Raw genomic sequence first — 17,483 nt, forward strand, 5'->3', positions numbered from 1 at the left:
CTGGTGAGCCAAATCTGATTATATCGGCAAGCTTCAGAGTATACGCCTGCCAGTCAGATGAATGAAAACGATGAAAATGCAATATGATGTTGATGTATATGAGGAGCAAGAATTGAGAAGAAAATGAATGTTGTACTATACTAATGTGGTAAATCAATGAAACTGATTGAAACTTGAATCGTTGGATAAACGGTAGTATCGCAAGGTTAGATTGAGTAGCTTAGATTTGAACTTAAGTGGCTTAGAAGGCTTGGACTCTGGCTAGGCTAGGCTAGACTAGGTATGAGGTCTCTCTCTCTCTCTCTCTCTCTCTGTCTCTCTCTCTCTCATTAGTGGAGGAATGGACCTTGATGGGTGTGGCCTCTGAAATGAGAAGGGATGGTTTCCAATGTTTCTAAGATACTTGAAACGATAAGGGAATGTGGTTATTTATAGCATCTAACCCAGTTTTCTTATAATTCTTAGTAATGTTAGGAGTAAAAAGTAGTTGAAGGACTGGAATTAGAGATGTTATACGGCATCATCTTATGGATTGGATGAGGTGGTAAAAGGATAATTTTAGGTAAGGAGATGGACATCAATGTAAATATACTTCAACTGCACACTAAGGTTTTGAAAAATGAGAATTTCACACGTTTGAGGGATGCTGCCCCAAGGAGGGGGAGTGACACATGGCCGGCGGTAGCCTGGCTTCCGTCGATCCCCACTTACACTCCCGACTTTGGCAAGCAATATCCTCCAGTGTGTGGAGGCTCTACTGTGAAGGTTGTTGCTTTGATAAAGTTTTATCCATTTCTTCGATTGGGCTTGCTTTTGGGCTTGAGTTCAGGCTTGGTTTTGGCTTAACTAGGTGAATTGACTAGGTTGTGGGGTTGATTAGGCTGATCGAGTGAGTTGACTCACCGAGTTGATTCAAGGCTATATGATTTTAGGTTCCTAAGGTTTAAGATTAGGTTGACCAGATTGATTAGGTTGAATAGTCTGAGTTTAGGGTTTAAGATTGGAGTTCTTAAGGTTTATGCTTCTGGGGTTAGGATTTAGGATTGGGGTTCAATTGTCCATCTATCGATTCAAACTCAATCAACTTATCAACCTAAGGTGAAATTAAATTGGACTTTTGACTAGGGGTGTACATCGAGTCAAACCGAGTCGAGCTGGCCTCAGCTCGACTCAACTCGGCCACTAGCTGACCTTAGGTCGAACTCGGTTCGGCTCGGTCCTCGAGCTTGACAGGCCAGCTCGGCTTGGTTCAGTCAGCAGCTCGGGCCTCAAGCTGAGTTCGCCTGTGCGATATTTTCACAAACACTTGGACTACACGTTCAAAATCTCACTATATTTAAGACAGTAGCAATGGTTTTACAGGTATTTTATCAAATACTTCTAAGCAACATAAAAATCAAGGAAAAAAAAAAAGGTATTGGTTTCATATACATACCTTCCTTACCACCAGCCACACTTCATTGGGTCATTTCATCAAACACTTAGTGAGCAACATCAATATCAAAGGGAAGAAGACCGAGGTGAGTACCTAAGAGAGGAGGGAGAGACTAGAGGGGGGGGGGGGGGGCGGGGGAGGAAGACCAGAAGAGGGGAGCTCAAGCTCGAGTTAGGGTTTAGGGGCGCCAGGTAAGGAAAATGGGTTAGGGTTCGTGCGGCCGTACAAGTAAGAGAAAAGGACTAAAGGGAAAAAGTGTAGGTTTTTTGTTTTTGAAAGCTATATATACCCCTGCACGAGTTGAGCCGAGTTCGAGCTGGATTCGATCCGAATCGAGTCGAGCTGGGGCAAGCTCGAACTCGTTTTCGAGCTCCAAAAATCAGCTCGACTCGGTTCGAACTCAACTTCAAACCAAGTCGAGTCGAGCAAGCCAACCGAGCTAGCTCGGTTCGTGTAAACCTCTACTTTTGACGGTCGTTTTGATAGAATCTTGCAAATCCATGGTGGGCAACCTAGCGTAGCGGGGTTGATTGGCTTAATAGCTTCTCATACTCCAAAATCATATATAATATATTTAAAAACTCATCTTGATTTGTGAGATACGATTGATTGAAGGTCCTGCCATTCCGGATCATTTCTCCTTCAATTGGGCTTTCTCTAGTCCATCTTTACCATGAAAGTGGCTGTGACCCACTCGACGTCAGATTTAGATGGATTTTAAACGAGTTTTTGTTATCGTCAGTGGTGTGGCACACCTGATGTCTGGATCCGTCTGATTTTTTAGGAAACCTAATTATTATGGTGTCCTACACCTACTTGTTTTCCATCAAAACATTAGAGATGGATTAGGTAGATCTAAATCAAATCATTTCGCCTAAAAAAAAGGTGGGGAATAAAAAGAAGAGGAAAGGAAGATATACCCAGCTGAAGTCTCTCTTTCAATGCTTCCAAAGCAACTCTTTTTCTGTATAAAGGAATGCACAGAGGTATTATACGAAACTCAAAACTCAGTGTGGGTTTGTTAGACTAAATTTCATGATAAAATATGATATTTGGTGCAGCCAAACGACCATTAAAATGAAAGAAAATACAAAGAGAGAGAAGAGAAGGAAAAAAAAAAAAGAAGGTTAGAGCTTACAAATATGATCTGTGATGATGCAAATTAGCTGGAACGGTGGTGATGGTGATGGCTTTTATTTGTGAAACGGTGGTTCCCAGAAATTTCCTGCTGGGTACAAAGAAATTGAGTCAGCTTTGGATTCTCGGGAGACTTACTGTTGACTTCTTAGTCAGTCGCGACGGACCAAAGGGCGGTTTGTGATACCGGCCAGATGTGAAGTCTGGTGATGTATTTAGGGAATCCAACCCGTCCATCAGACGCTTCATTTATAATAATAAAATAAAAAAAATTAAAAAAAAAAAAAAAAAAAAAACCCACCCCCATAAATCAGCTAGATCCAAAAAAGCCGATCCATATCACACGGCCCATTTTGAGACGGGTTAGATAAGGGGTGGAGAGAGAGTGGGAGTGGGGGTGGGGGCGGGCGTGGTACCCTATTATGTTTATTGAATCCAGTCCGTTCAGACTGTTGGTCCAGGCAAGATGAGAGTCGTAACAAAGAGCAGCTGTATTACGATTTATGCGTGCCCCTTTAAATTCAAGGGTGTGCGTTCTTCCTAGATTATTTCCTGTGATGTGGTCGACTGAAGACTTGGATCTTCTTCTATTTTTGGATCATGCCCTAAAATGAAATTTCAAAACGGATGGACGGCGTAGATATACAAAAAATAAATTAAGGTGGCCCCAGGGTCATGGCCTGACTGAACTTGTGTTTACCGACCTGGCCGAATCCGCTCCCGTGGGAACCCAACCGAGGCGAACGCATTTTTAAATCAAAAGCACCGTCCAAACGACTGGGAAGGTCGAAGGAAACATCGTAACGTCTCAAAATCAACGCATTTGGCCGTGGGGGAATGATTTGACACTCTGGCAGAGTTTGATAGTCTATACCCGTCCACCTAAAGATGGTATATTTTGGCACGGATGGGACCCAATATAGGTAGGTCGTTACCCCAAAATCAAATTGATTGGATGATATAGACGCTGATTAGATGGTTCAACCTTGTTAAACTCTGACCGTTCGTTGCGTCTGGCTACCAATCAGCTTCTTTTGTTTATTGGTCTAATATAAACTTTTTTGGATGGCCAATCTACAGTTCGTCCCAAAGCTTGAACAGCCCTTGGACAGCCCGTACCTAGTACTTTTTAAGTTCACGTGTATGAACCATCAGTCTCTGCCAGAGCATCAAAGCTTTCTCACTGGAAATAGAAGCCAGTGCTTTTTCTCTGTCCACGTGCTATGCGTTGGGACTTATTGACGGACGCGGTTGCCTACGAAACTTTCGCAGCACCCGGATTTTCTTGTGAAAGCATTTCGCAGGAAGTTTATGCGCAAGGATGCTGGGTGGGAACCACCCTTCAATCTGTGTTTTGAACTCATTTTAGGATGTGAGACCAAAAATGAGGTGGAAACAAAGCTCAAGTGGGCACACGAAAAGAAACAGTTGAGATTCAGTTAGCACCGTTGAAACAATCTTATGGCTATAAAAGTTTTGAATCAGTTTTATTTTTTCACTACATCCCAGTGGGATTGACTTTATAAATGGTTTGGATGGCATATAAACATCAAGTGGAGCCAATTTATGTGGACCCCACCATGATGCATGTGTTGTATCCATACCGTCCAACCATTTTTAGAGATCGTTTTATGGCATTACAAAGAGAATGAGATAGATCTAAAGTTCAAGTGGACCCCACCTTGGAAAATAGTGGGGACAGCGACATCCACCATTCAAAACTTCTTAAGGGCCATAGTAGTTTCCGATGAAGCTGATATTTTTGTTTTCACTTCATCCATCTCTATGTTAACTTATGAATATGATGGATCTCAAAAATACATCACCGTGGGCTGTATAAATGTTTCAACGGTGGGTGTGACATAGAGGTGGGCATTTTGGACCCAATCCGGTAAATCCGACCCAATCAGACCCGACTCGGTACCGTTCCGAACAGAACCGATGGCTTAGATCGACCCGATCGAGTCTGTCCACCCAAATCCGATTGTATTTCGGGTCTGGCCCGGATAGAAGTCAATTCGGACCGATCCGACCCGGATACCCCAACTGAGAGAATCCGGCGCGAACCAACCAAACCCGACCCAAAGCCTGAGGAGGATTTTAATAGAGGATATCCAATCATTATTGTTTTCCTGTGGTGTGGTCCACCTGGGATTTTTATCCTCTAATATTTTGTATCAAGCCTTAAAATGATCTGTAAAAATGTATGAACAGCATCGATGAAATACATACATCATGGTAGGGCCCACAAATCACTGAACAGGGAGTAGCCAATCCGTTTCCGTCAGGCTCAGGCGTCACTGATATGACACACACAGGAAGCTTCACGAACTCGATGCTAAGTGGAGCCCACAGTAATGTTTGTGAGAAATCCACACCATCCATGCATTGTGGGAGGTCATTTTAGTATTTACTGCTAAAAATGAGGTGGATCCCACACTCAAGTGGGCCGGACGAGAGGGAAAACCGAAGAAAGAGTTTTCTACTGTTGAAACCTTCCTAGGATCTACCTTAATATTTCTATGCCATCCAAACCGTTTATAAGGTCATTACCACTCGGATGAAGTGAAAAAACCAAAAATTTCACCTAATATAAAACTTTGTAGCCATTCGAATGTTTCAAACGGTAGCCACTAAATTTACATTGTTTCCTCTCATACAGCCCACATAAGTTTTCGACACACTTCATTTTTGGCCACATGTCCTAAAATGATCTCCCAAAACATATGGACGGTGTGGATTTATCACAAATATCACAGTGGGACCCACATAGCATCCCAGTGCAGGAACCTCCTATGAAAGGCTTTCGTAGGAAATCCGCGTCCTACTACTGTAGCCTCAGGCTAGCTGGTGTGAAGACGAGACTGACGCTCCTTGAGCTCTGAGTTGTACGAACAGTTCAGAGGAGATTAAAGTTATATGGGCCCCACAGTGATGTATTTATTATATCTACACTGTTCATATATTTTTAGAGATCATTGTAGAGTATTATTTAAAAAATGAATAATATCCAAAGATCATCTGGACCACACCACAAGTAGCAGCAGCGAATGATTTTCACTGTTAAATATTTCGTGTAGTCCACTTGATAGTTAGATCTGTCTTATTTTTCGTCTCAAGCATAAAAACGAGCTCGCCAAATGGACGGACGGCTTGGATATAACACATACCGAATGATCAAACCCATAGAACTTGCTAACGGCACACTGTGCACAGCACGTAACAGCGGCTAGCGTGTTGTGCACGCCAATAGGTTGTATTGTACGAACGGCCCAAATGAGATCTACATTACATGGGCCCCACGATGATGTATTTATTATATCCATACTGTTTATTGATTTTTTGCGATCATTTTAAAGCATTTGGAAAAAAAATGAATCATATCTAAGGCTCAAATGGAGCACACCGAAAATGGCAACGAGGATAATGATTTTCACCGTTAAAAAATTCAATCCATACCCAATCCGATCGGACTCGGTTTCCCTGACCAAGTCGGTCTCGGTTCGGGTCAGGCCAAGCATGTAACGGATCGGTTCGGGTTAGGTGTCCTGGACTCGATTCGGGTTCGGATTAGCCCAGGCTACTTTCGGACCGAACCAAGTTGGACCAAATCCGATCCGACTCGGTCCGATGCCTAGCTCTAGTGTAACGGCTCCCACAGTTTTGTGGTGGGTCCACTTAAAATTTAGATCTATCTTATTCTCTTTGTAACGCCATAAAACGATCTCTAAAAATGGTTGGACAGTATGAATACAACACATGCATCATGGTGGGGTCAAATAGCTTGGTGACGTCACTTGAATAGCGATTTAGCTACTGACCTTGTCAGTATTCAATCCGTGCCCGTGCAGGAACCTCATGTGAAAGACGGAACCCGGTTCCTTTTTTACGTACGTGGATATCCTGCGAAAGGCTTTCGTAGGAGGAAGCGGATTGGCCTGTGTAGCTCACATCAGCTATATAGTTGTTATATTGACGTTAGCAAGTTTTATGAGTCTGATCATGAGGTATGTGTTATATCCATACCGTCCATCCATTTGCCAAGCTAGTCTTAAGGCTTGACACAAAAAATAAGACAAATCTAACAATCAATTGGATCACACTGGGAAAAAAAAAAGAGTAGGGATTGAACATCTACCATTGAAACCCTTTTTGGGATCACAGAAGTTTTGGATCAATATGAAATTTATTTTTCATCTTAATTCAGGTCTTTATGAACTTATGAACAGATTGGATGGAAAATTAACATTATGGTGGGCCCTACGAATTTTTTAACGGTGAAAATCATTATCTCAGCTGCTATTTGTGGTGTGGTCCAAATGATCTTTGGATATGATTCATTTTTTGGATAATGCTCTAAAATGATCTCTAAAAATATATGAAAGGTGTAGATATAATAAATACATCACTGTGGGGCCATGTAACTTTGACCTCCTTTGAACCGTTCATACAACTCGGAGCTCGAGGAGCCTCAGTGCTCGTCTTCACGCGACACGTACCTACAGCAGCTATATAGCTGGTGTAAGGTACACTAGCCAATCCGCTTCCTTCGCAGGAAGTTCCTGTGCTCAGATGCTATGTGGGTCCCATTATGATGTTTGTGATAAATCTACGTTGTCCAATTTTTTATTTTTTTTTGGGAGTTCATTTTAGGACATGCCACCACAAAATTGGTGTATCCAAAACTTAAGTATTCCGTATGAGAGGAAAGAGTGTAGATTCAGCAACCACCGTTTGAAACATTTGTATGGCCATATAGATTCATACTAGACGAAGATTTGGTGTTTTCACTTCATCCAAGTGGGAATGATGTTATAAACGGTTTGGATGGCATATAAATATCAAGATAGATCTCAAGAAGGTTTCAACGGTAGGAAACTCTTTCTTTCGTTTTCCCTCTCATCCGGCCCACTTGAGTATGATAGACAGTGTGGATTTCTCACAAACATCACCTTTAACCCCACCTAGCATCCAGCGTAGGAACTTCCTATAGGATGAAGTTACTATTATATCTAATTCATTCAAAGGAGTCTTCACACCAAGATGAACCTTGTATTATTTACTACATGCTAGTAACATACAACCAATATTAGGGCACCATACCATAAGTTACAAAATTTCATGTCCCCCTAAACAAGGTATTCTCCATTGATAATATATATATATATATATATATATATATATATATATATATATATATATATATATATATATATATTCCATCCAACTATTAACAACATTTATAAAAAATAAAAGATATCCAACCAACTCTTAATAATAATTTGCAACTTAACCTATTGGGAACTGTCATGCACCGTAATGTCTTACGGCAGAATGGATGACATCTGCAAACTCCACATCCGGTGAACGGTCAAGATTCAATGAGACATGGATATTTGCACCTGTGTAAATCTAAGCATTATTTCCAATCTTATCAAAGGTGTAAATCTCACACATGCGATGCATATTTGCACCTGTGTCCACGTGTGAATATGCATGAATCCACAGGCATGCGGAATTAGCAAACCTCAGCATATAAGAGAGTTTTTTACTTTACTTTTTTCTTTTTCTTCTAGGCCAAAAACAAGCTAGACTGCATTGACTGCCAAAGCCTTTAGCTGGAACTTACCGAAAGCTAGGTGGAGCCCACTGTAACCTTTGTGAGAAATCCACCCCAACCATCCGTTTTTCCAGATAATGTTAGGACATGGAGCCAAAAATGAGACAGATCCAAAACTTAAGTTGGCTGCAGGACAAGAAACAGTGAGCCGGTAAACACACCACCGTGATGCTTATATACCATTGATACCTTTCATAAGGTCATCCAATAGGGATGAACTGAAAAAATAAAAATATTAGCCTGATCCAAAACTTCTATGGCCCCAGACTATCAGCACACTAGCATATCAAGGCACGTTCATAGTGTAAACTACCTGAGGAATGATCCATATCTATAACATGTATGCCATAGGCCTCTGTACGGTGCTTGTGTTGCATGACCCAGTATTACATATCAAAGTCGTATTTTTAAACATGTATTGGTGGCAATGGGCCCAGCGGCCTGGCTTGTCGGCTAGGGCCTGAGGGAGGTGTATTCTGTGAAAGATGCTTCCCTCCAACTTCTTGTGGGGCTTGTGGCAGGAGAGGAAGAGTACAATAATCCAAAACAAATCAATATCGGGAGAATGGCTCAGGCATGCATACCTTAACTATTGCACGCTAGTAGCTCCCTATGCTTGATATTCAGTGGTGCTCTTGCGAGGACATCATGCTCGAATGGAGACCATTCCGCTTGTTTGTGTTGTTTCATGTGGATTCACGATGGTGACAGACTTGTTGGAGGAAGTGGCTGAGGAAATGGCTAGTCGGTCACTCGCAATAGGCTTGCCCCATGGCCAACTTTTCTTTTTTACTTTTTTAATCATTGTTACTTCCGAAACAGCAAATCTAATACAATGGAATATAATTGAAACAACATGTCACCCACACCCATGCAGTCATGCACACTCCTGTAATGTTGATATCTTCGACAGAAACATTGTGGAATGCATATGAAATCATATAGAGGGCTTCTACAAGGGAGAAAGATGGATGCATTAGTCAGAGTGCAAAGTGCAGTATAAGTCCAAGATCTGGTTTGCATTGAACAAACAAGCAGATCAATATGAAGTTAGATGCAAACATGATGGAGTGTGACAAGTCTATGAGCATAAAGCTGTACGTTTGCAACCATTACAAATCAAAACATTCAACTTAGTTTGCGGAATACTGAGCATGAATGCTAAAAAACTAACATTTTATAAGAATGTCATTTGGAGATGGTAACCATTATTGGAATTGAGAAAGTATGAAGTAGACATGAACGTGGGAAAGTCATCTGAGCAACAAAAACAAGAATGCATCTGAAGCAACTGAAAGAAAAAGTACCAGCAAATGCACAATAAATAATATGATAGATACTGCAACCCTCCAAGAAAGAATTTGTGAATCATTTCACATTTGACAAGGAACACGAGGAGAAAATGTGATATGCTCTGCTTTTTCCAGTATAGTAAATGGAAAAACGTTAACCATGCAATAACCAAAATATAGAAGCATATCATTCTAGTCAAAGAATGCATAGATAATCTTTTATACAACCCAAAAATAAGCAAACATACTAAATAAGTTTAAATAGAAGGTTGCAAAGGACCAGACTAGCCACATTACACTGCAATTTATGGAAAAAATTCTGACTTCTTAGGAATGTTCATATCAGCCACATATATGAATGGAGACTTCTATTCAAATTAACAAGCAACAACCTTACATAAGCTAAACCTTCAAAATAAAATAAAATGAGGCGTTCTTCTGGTTCATAAAAACAACGAAAATCAATAACTCCTTACAAGTTTACAACACTGAAATTAGAACTTACAAATGAAAGGAAAAGTGCAAAGAAAGTCCCTAACCTTGCCAGACTTTTGATCAGGAACAATGAAGCTAAAAATTGTCTTGAGCCCCGGCGCAGGTTCATTGACTGTAATCGTTGTAAAAAGCTGGAGCAAAATCCAATAACACTATCAACCAATCTAAGGCATCACAGAAGATACCATTCAATCCCAAATGAGCTTCAGCGGATATCCAGACTTAATAAAACTCAACAGTTCCGGAATTAGAAAGGGATCACAAAACCATGGTTCCCACCCATACAAATTCCATAATGAAAGAGAGAGGAAGGGAGAGAGGGAGAGAGAGAGAGCTTACAACGCAAGTGGAAGGGTAGGTGGTGATGGTGAATTTCTGGTCGCTCTGGTAATCCTTATACAGAAGATCTATCAAATGGAAAAAGGGGGGAAATCAAGAAAAATGCATTTCAAGAACAGAAAATCAGCAGAAGAAAAAACATTTTCAGAGAAAAATCAAACCTCTCATTTTCTTTCCAATATCTGAGTAGAGACTCAGACCCTTCGGCATTTTCTTCCATCCTTTTTACAGAAACCTAGAGAAGAGAGAGAGCAAGAGAAGAAAATCCATAGAGGCCCTTTTTGGGGAAGTGGATTGGCTGGTGTACCACACAAGCAACGAACGCGGAATGCGTCCTACCCCCGCCGGTCAGCTGGGAACAGGCAGGAGCTTTGAGTGGCCACCGTGATGTACGGGTCTTATCCACACCGTCCATCCACTTTTTCGTATCATTTTAAACTAGAATCCAAAAAATTAGGTATATCCAATGCTCAAATGGACTACAAAATGGGGATTAAACCATTACCGTTGAAAACTTCTCGGGGGCCACGGAAGTTTTAGATAGAGCTGATGTGTTTTTTATCTTCATACATATCTATGTAACTTTATTAATAAGTTGGATGGAAAATAAACATCACGGTGGGCCTTACAAAAGTTCCAATGGTGAGAATCATGATCACCGCTGCTTCTTGTGGTGTGGTCCACTTGAGCTTGGGATCTGCCTATTTTTTGGGATTACACCCTAAAATGATACGAAAAGGTGGATGGACTGTGTGGATAAAACCCACATCATGGTGGCCACTCAAAGCCCCTGCCCGTTCCCTGTTGGAGACGGCCAGGGTTAGGAGGGGAAGCGGATTTCCTGCGAAAGCCTGTCGCAGGAAGTTCCTGCGCAAGATTCTGTGTGGGCCCACTATGATGTTTGTGAGAAAGCCACTCTGTCCATCCGTTTTTCGAGTTCATTTCAGAACATGCGACCACAAAATGGGGATGATAAAAAACTCAAGTGAGCCACATAGAGAGGAAATAGTGGGGATTTAGTGACCACCATTGAAACATACATTTATATGGCTACAAAAGTTTTGTATTGGTTTAATTTCTTAGATTTTTCACTCCATCTCAGTGAAAATGACCTTATAAACGGTTTGGATGGAATATAAACATCAAGATGGATCCTGGGAAGGTTTCAACGGTAGGAATTCTTTTCCCCACTGTTTCATCTGGTATGGCCCAATTGAGTTTTGGATCCTAATCATTTAGGTCTCATGTCCTAAAATGATCTCAAAAAACAGATAGACGGGTTAGATTTCTAACAAACATCACAATGGGACCCCATTCGGAATCCTTGCGAAAATCCGCGTCCGCAGGCAACCTAGCTGGTTGGGGTACGCTCCCCGAGCTCCGAGTTGTACGAACGGTTTAAAGGAGATCAATATTACATGGGCCCCACAATGATGTATTTATCGTATCAAAACCGCTCATACATTTGGCGAGATCATTTTAGATCTTGATACGAAAAATGAGTCATATCCAAAGCTCAAGTAGACCACACCACAAATAACAATGGGACAATGGTTCTCATCATTAAAGCATTCATAGGGTACACCCTAACGTTTATCTTCCATCCAATCTGTTCACAAGGTTACACAGGCTCGGATGAAGAGGAAAAACAACTATCATGTTGATCTATTACCATTCATTATTAGTTATTATGTCAAAATCTTATTTCTTTTGCCGAACTTTTTAGATTGTTTTTTGGGTGAGTGTGACCATCCCACCTTTTTCTATGGTGAGTCCACTTGAACTTTGGATTTGCCTCATCATTCAGATGCACCATTCCATGGTGGGCCACGGTCTTAAAAATAAAGTCAATCCATGACTTAGGTAGGCCACACCATATACTATAGTTGAGATGGGTTACCAAGCCTTAAAACATTCATAATTATATATTGGGCCCACCTATATGTGATTCACAGATCCAACCCATTCATTATATGTGTTCCACTTCGATGAGGGGTCAAACTAAGTTTTAGCTGCATCTAAAACTCATGTGGGCCCCACCAAGTGCTTTTATATTTTTTAGGATGTCTTCACATAGTTTTAGATGGTGTGGCCCACCTGAGTTTCGTATACGGATGATTTTTGAGATATCTCATAACCTAAAGGGAACACATCAAATGCATGGTGTTGATGTTTGACACACATCATGATGGGGCCTACAAAACTTACTAACATCAATTATTAGGTTCTTACAAGGTCAATAAGTTGGGTCACAATTTTGACTAAAATATTTGGCGGATTTTACATTTCTGGTCCATTCACTCTATTTTACTAATCAATACCCTCAATTTGATTAGTTACTCGCCCCGATTAGGCTACATATGAGAAAGATATTGGGCATACAAGATTGATCAACAATTTGAGTGAAATTTGATTTAAACATCCGAAGTTATTTACTCTTCAATCGGGATTGATTAGAGTGTCCAAAAACGGTTAAAGGTTGTTCATAATATCAAAAAGATATGGATGAAGAGAAAACACAAACATCAGCTTGATCCAAAACTTCTATGGCCTCTAAGAATTTTTCAATGGTAGAGGTTCAATCACACTATTTCCTATGGTGTGGTCCACTTGAGCTTTGGATATGCTTCCTTTTTGTTCTTTAGACCTCAAATTATCTATTAACATGGATGAACGGAGTGGATAAAATAAATAAATAACGGTGGATCCCACAGAGTTTACTCAGTATGCTAAGGGTAATGAGTAACTCACCTAAATGGAGTGGAGAGGGGTTTCCTTAAAACATTAATAATCATATATTGGGCTTGCTTAAATGTGATTCACATATCCAACTCACTCATTATGTGTGTCCCACTTGGATGAGGGGTCATACCAAGTTTCAACCGCATACAAAACTCATGTGGGCCCCACCAAGTGCTTTTATATTTTTTAGGATGTCTTCACATAGTTTTATATGGTATGGCCCACCTGAGTTTCGTATACGGATGATTTTTGAGATATCTCATAACTTAAAGGGGACACATCAAATGCACGGTGTTGATGTTCGACACACATCATGATGGGCCCCACAAAACTTACTAACATCAATTCTTAGGTTTTCATGAGGTCAATAAGTTAGGTCACAATTTTGATAAGAATATTTGACCCATTTTACATGTCTAGTTAATTCACTCTATTTTACTAATCAATACCCTCAATTTAATTAGTTACTCGCCCCGATCAAGCTACATATGAGAAAGATATTGGGCATACAAGATTAATCAACAATTTGAGTGAAATTTGATTCAAACATCTGAAGTTATTTACTCTTCAATTTGGACTGATTAGATTATCCAAAAACGATTAAAGGTTCAATTAATGGATGTGCCTAATAATTTAGTAAAAAATATTTTTTTTCACAGATAAATTTCAATTTCCATTTAAAAATCACACTTTTTTACTCTTAATTTTTCTTTGAAAACTTTTAACAAAATATCATTTCTATTATAAAATATTTCGAAAAAAAATATTTAAAACACAAATTCTGAATTTTTATTTTCAAAATCTCAAAAAATTTCTCAAATTTTTTTTTTCCTCCAAAATTTTCAAATTGCCGATTTTTTTCTTCAAATCATCATTTTGTTTTCAACTTTTCAATTTTCTTTTTGAAAATGATACATACATATATATATATATATATATATATATATATATATATATATATATATATATATATTTCAAAATCTTATTGTTTTTATAAATAACTTTTGTTTTTAATTTCAAATTTTGAACATTTTCAATTATTTTTCAATATCACATTTTTTTTCAACTTCTTTATTTTCCGTTTCAAAATGTCTGTTTTAATTAAAGTATCAATTTTTTAGTATCGTTTTATCTTAAAATTTTCAATTCTTTCAAACTTCTCCATTTTTTCAAAGCATTTTTTTCGAACTTGTCAATTTTTATCGAACTTCTCAATTTTATTTTATTTTTCAAAATACAAACTCTCATTTTCTTTTTCAAAATATTTTCATTTTTCAACATTGTCAAAATTTTCACATTTTTTGAAAATCTTTTTAATTTTCTTTTTCAGGATATTATTTTTTTCTCGAAATCAAATTCTTTTTTTCAAAATTATCAACTTTATTCAATATTCTTTTTTTTCTCCACAAAATAGATTTTTATTAAATCACGATTCTTTTTTTTCAAAATCTCAAAATTTCTCAAACATTGTTAAATTTTTTAAACTTCTCGATATTCTTTTTCATGTGATATTACAAATCATTTAAATATTAGTTTTAAATTAATAATAATAATAATAATAATTTCTGCTCATTTGATATATATATATATATATATATATATATATATATATATATATATATATATATATATATGCATTTTTAAATCCTATAAACGGTTTCAAAGATTCAAGATCATGGCTAAGACCAATGAAAGGATGAGCAGAATGGTACAATTCTTAGACTACAAAAAAACACAATTTTCCTCCATATTCTAAAAAAAAAAAAGTATTTTAAGGCAAAAATCCTTTACGACGGACCATAAACCGTCGTAAAAGCAACTAAAAACCGCCGTGAATCACTATTTTGGGTGGGAATTTACAACTGATCATATTCCGTCGCAAAATCAAAATTTGCGACGGATTTAGTCCATTACCATTTTACGACAGACTACAATCCATCATAAATCAGAGGATTTTGGTCCGTCACAAAATTCCGCGATTGAACGGATTTTCGAGAAAGACAGGATTGGCGACGGACCTTTTCCGTTAGCGACGAATTAAAATCCGTCGTTAAACCAAGAGATTTTTATGTAGTGAAGACTACAACCCGTATAACATTAGAACCACGACCCATGACACCCACCACCCTTTCCTCATGAAAACCACGACCCTTACCTCATGGCAACCATGACCCATACAGGGGTTGTGGTTGTAATGTGGCAAGGGTCGTGGCTCTCATGTTATATGGGTCGTAGTTCTTATGTTATATGAGTTGTGGTTGTCATGAGTTGCAGTTGTCATAAGTTGGTTCTTATGTTATATGGGTCACGGTTGTTACATGTTTGCTTCCTTTACTACCAAATGAAAGAATAGTCATTGGTACAATAGCCTAAGGCCAACAATGGGAGATTCGTTCTGTCCACCTTGTCGGCCACCTCGTCGTGTGGCTAAAAAGTCCTGACTTGGACAATGTCCACTTTTAACAAACATCATAGTGAGCCTAAAAAGTTTCAACAGTGGGTTCCTTTATCACCATTATTTTCTATTATGTGACCCACATGAGCTCTTGATCAGGTTTATATTTGGGCCCTAGCCCTAAAATGACACGACAAAAAGGATGGGCGGCATGGAATATACATCAATGAGGGCCCCGCGAGTTTGGTCCTAACCCACGTGTAAAAAAGGTTCACATCACTTTCTTGGCATTAAATACGACGTAACTTCTTATTCCCTAGAAAACTATATAACTACTGAAATAAGGACAAGTGCATTTTGGTCCAAGTAATTTTCAAAAGCTTGTTAGAAGGCCACTCTTAGGATATATGGAACGTCGTAGCCTTTTAGGTTATTTGCCCAAACTTCGAGGTCAGTACGGTCAAAATCCCTTCTTGGGGTGACTTTTCATCGACTTCCTATTTGGTCATTCGCAGTTGGTACTGTTGTGCTGTAGAGTGAGACATTTTTACTAGAAGTCTATTTTTGGCCAAAAAACATGGAGTCTAGTAGGAATGAAGATAGTCTATAGATAATAAATTTACTATTTAAAAAATAAAATTACATGGGTATGCCCGGAGTGTACCTTTGCATCCTACAAGCAATTCCACTCGAGCCCGGTGAGAAGTCTTAAACACGAAACATCTCACTTTGATACTAATTTGATGCAAGACAATTAACCACTTGCTCTAAAAGCTCAAACTGTTAGAGCATGGTGAATCAATCCCTTTATCTCATAGCCCAAGCCTCATATCTCATCTGTTATGACCTTAGCTGAACCCCCCTCGTGAGCCCCAAATCACATAGGTACCTCCTCACACGAGCCACCCTCCTCACATGGGTTGCCCACCTTGAGTGTGCACTTGCATCCCACAGGGAACCCCACTCAAGCCCGGTGTGAAAATGCCCATGCATTACCTTGTCTAAGTAGGAACCCACTTACCCCCATAAGTTTGCTAAATAGCCCCTGACCTAATCCAAATTAACTCGGGGGCTTTTTAGGACCATCCAAACAATAAAAGGTGGCCGACATAACCTCGATATGCTAGCAAAAATACAAAATCTACTTGAACCTTACTGCCAGTTAGAAGCTACCATGTAACACTTAGGATTTGGGTAGAACAAGCATGTATATTAAAAAGTTTAAGATTTTAAGACGGCTACACATGGATGTTGATTGGATGTCTTTATTTTGTTATAAAGTGGGGGTCCATGATTGATCAATCAGACTGATCAATTCATCGAAATTCTCTAATTTTCCTAGTTTGCTTGCTAAATACTTTTTTTTTTCTAAATACTTTTGAGTATGTTTGAGCGATCGAACATGGGTGATTGATCGATTGAGGATTACTCGATTGATGTCGATCGATTAATGCTTAGATCGACGATTCACATGGTTCTACATAATTGTATGATTTACTTCTTATTCTAATTGTAACACTATATATATCGGGTGTAATCGAGATTAGGGCAGGTGAAGACTTTCCTAAGGTGTTCTAGAGAGAAAGCTAGGGTTTTGGAGTTTTTTTTTTCCAAGAGTTCTCATCTGTGTAAGTGCATCCAGCTCTTGTAATTCGTATATCATATTAGATTTGCTTGTCACTTTGTGCCATGGTTTTTTCCCGTGAGGATTTTTCATATAAAATTCATGTTTTCTATGCGTTTTGTTTGCGTTTATCTTTCTTTTATTTGATTAAAATTTTGAATTTGCTTTCGCGGATCCCTAACAAGTGTTATCAGAGATAACATTAGGGTTTGAGTTTGAATCTGAAACATGTCGAGGAAAGGATCAAACGTGAAGTATGAAACTGAGAAGTTTAGTAGTAAAAACAACTTCGAACTATGGAAGGTAAAGATAAGAGGTTGTCTAATTCAAAAAGGATTGCAACATGATCTCCTTTATGTAGCGAAACGTCCTGAAACTATGACAAAAGCAGAGTGGAATGAACT

General features: G+C 38.9%; 1 protein-coding gene and 1 long non-coding RNA gene across 6 annotated transcripts in view; both read right to left on the bottom strand.

Moving 5' to 3' along the window:
- Positions 1 to 2,659, bottom strand: part of LOC131249262 (disease resistance protein RFL1-like) — a 28,341-nt gene extending 25,682 nt beyond the window's left edge. The window contains exons 1-2 of the mRNA XM_058249914.1: positions 2,574 to 2,659; positions 2,356 to 2,399 (exon numbers count right to left, since the gene is read on the bottom strand). The gene's annotated coding sequence lies outside the window, so the exon portion shown is untranslated. The remainder of the gene's footprint in view (positions 1 to 2,355; positions 2,400 to 2,573) is intronic.
- Positions 2,660 to 7,816: 5,157 nt separating this feature from the next.
- On the bottom strand, positions 7,817 to 10,710 carry LOC131250164 (uncharacterized). Of its 5 annotated transcripts, none has more exons than XR_009173103.1 (5): positions 10,480 to 10,710; positions 10,319 to 10,386; positions 10,024 to 10,110; positions 8,506 to 9,144; positions 7,817 to 8,318 (listed from the first exon to the last, which is right to left on the bottom strand). It is a non-coding gene; the product is annotated as an uncharacterized LOC131250164 (long non-coding RNA). The 5 variants fall into 5 exon arrangements; XR_009173101.1 differs by having other exon boundaries at positions 7,818 to 8,318; positions 8,777 to 9,204; positions 10,480 to 10,708; XR_009173105.1 differs by having other exon boundaries at positions 7,819 to 8,318; positions 8,777 to 9,141; positions 10,480 to 10,705.
- Positions 10,711 to 17,483: the final 6,773 nt, after the last annotated feature.

Source organism: Magnolia sinica, chromosome 6, assembly GCF_029962835.1.
Source record: "Magnolia sinica isolate HGM2019 chromosome 6, MsV1, whole genome shotgun sequence".
NCBI lineage: Eukaryota > Viridiplantae > Streptophyta > Magnoliopsida > Magnoliales > Magnoliaceae > Magnolia > Magnolia sinica.